The sequence below is a fragment of the Penaeus vannamei genome, chromosome 22 (genome assembly GCF_042767895.1).
Source record: "Penaeus vannamei isolate JL-2024 chromosome 22, ASM4276789v1, whole genome shotgun sequence".
NCBI classification, from domain to species: domain Eukaryota; kingdom Metazoa; phylum Arthropoda; class Malacostraca; order Decapoda; family Penaeidae; genus Penaeus; species Penaeus vannamei.
Genome location: NC_091570.1, coordinates 28,098,224 through 28,100,723, shown reverse-complemented (window position 1 = coordinate 28,100,723; position 2,500 = coordinate 28,098,224).

Here is a 2,500-nt window from a genome sequence, read left to right as displayed (position 1 = left end):
TGCATGTGTATATAAGATTGCATGTGTGTGTGTGTTTCAATGTGTGAGTATTTGAAGATTTTAGTTCGGTCCCCGGGTGGCTTTTAGATGGCTTTGTGGGTGCAGTCAATTCAGCCAACGACAGCAGGCATTCAACCAGTTACCATGAAATTCTCCACCACTCTGTGTTGCCTTTACTCAAGCATTTGGATGATATGGTTCATCCTGGCAATATCTTATGTCAAGCGCCTGCTGTATCTGTTCACTTAACACGGAAACATCGTAGCAGTCTGAAACAGTTAGCAGGTGATTGCCAGTGGCCATGGGCCTCAGTGTTGAGCACTTGTACTTAAAGGGGCACAATAACACCTGCTGAATGATATCACGGTCAATTTTCTTTATAACACCGATTTTACGAAAATAAACACTATTGGCAAATCTCGATTAAGTGTTCGGTTAAATTACGTTAGGCTGGGACAAAATTGGTTTGATGCTCCATTATCTATGTATAAAAATACTTTGATTATTAGGTCACATGGACAATAATAAATAGAAGCAAGTTGAAAATTTAGGGGAGAATTTGCATGAAAATTAAAATGTGGTAAAAAGTTGAAGAGTTTGAGGTAACTGAGGTAGAATCTTCTGTTTAAAGTTCCTTGTGTGGCCTCCTTCGTCATTCTGAAACGCGCCGGAAACTCGCTCTCTGTCATCGCCTCGGAAGGATTCGAGCGGTCGACCATTTGCCTTCTGAGTGTTCTTGGCTACAGGCGGTAGCAAGTCTTACAGATCACCAAACATGATTCTTAGAATTGGATAAAGTTTCTGTAGATGTGTTGATCATCTTGTCAGTGGCTATATAACATTTATTAAGAAAATTTAATGTTGCATGGTACATGATTATTTTCACCCAAAAAGTAGAATATTCAACTGTATAACTGGAATTTCTCTTGAAATAAACACATAGCAATCTTAGAATAGTTAATCTGAAAACTCAGATTCATACAATACAATATTAAGTATATCTTGGATACAAATGTAAAAGGCTTTATAAAACTTCTCGTTCAAGGATTCGGGATTATCGAAAAGTAAAACAAAACTATTTATCTAACGATATCTTAAAAATTTCATGTTCGTCCAACTATGTTTAATCTGTAAATTCCGTTACTTAATATCTGATGACTGCATTATTACGTTTAAAATTATCTATCTGAACAGTCGGCAACGATTAATGTCGATTTCCAGAGGAAAACAATGTTGATCCAAATCTATATAAGTACACTAACAAGAAAAAAGAGAAAAAACAGATTTTAAATGTGGATTAATTTCTGGGGAAAAAAAAAACATTTTATGGCACATCCTTCTCGCGATTTGCATTTAAAAGTAATTGTGCAATGCATTCACGGGATTCACATGTACACGTTTGGTGATCGCATAAGTGTGGACAGTGCAGTTGTGAATTCCTAAATTTTGTCGGTGTACAAAATATCAATTTGAGAAATATGGCATTCCACAACTGTGCAATCCATAGTATGACTAAGCATATGGTTAAGCGTAGAGTGCAGCGAAGTAGATTCCTCATTTACTTTAAGAATACGAATGTAAATACCACACTCCCATTATTTCGAGCGTTGTACTTAGAAAAATATTGTATGTGTGTGTGTGTGTGTAAGCATATGTATGCATATGTATTATGTATATGTTTATGGTATATACAAATATGAATACATATGCATTTTTTTTTCTCACGACCCTTTTCCAGAGACATTCCTCGTCTGTCGGTTCTTAGCCTGCACTCCCCTAAAGTCTCCTCGCCCCCCCCCCCCCATTCAACCCCTTCAACCGCAGACTCCCCCTTCGCCAGAAAAAGCTTCGTCGAGACCTTTTCCGCACCACTCTTCCCTCTACCTCAATCGTGAACACCTGTGCTACTCCTTGTGCCTCTTGTGATAAACAGCATTTTGCTTATACAGTTGCCCGTCTCATTAAGCGTCCCTCAACATGAGCATGCTGTATCCATTGGACATACCAACAATGCCTTCTCTTCTGCGACCAAAGGGACAAAACCTATTAGATAGATTGGTCCGCAAGTCGCACTGCCTCTCCTTTTGCTAATGTTCACTCTCGCAGACTGGTGGATTCCTTTGGACCTATGCTAGAGATCTTACTTGTTACTATGAAAACATACTATAGGGACAGTTTGTTTCCTGAGATAAAGATAAGAAATGATGTACGTAACGTAGACCTTGCCGTTTTTGTGCACCGGAGAGCAGTCTCGATATGCCAGCCTGGAACCGGATACTCAAAACAGTTTACAATGCTGTAGCTCTCATCGGAGTCATTGCAATGTCCTAAGTCCTCTGTAGGCGATCCTCGAAGCAAAAATAGCTGCCATGTTATGATGTCATTGTACAGTATACCTCTCATGTTACGACTGCTCGGGCGCACTCCTAAGTATTTTAAACCGGAAACAGTTACTTTATTTCTCGATTCCACAGTTACATAATCTTATATACTTTACATG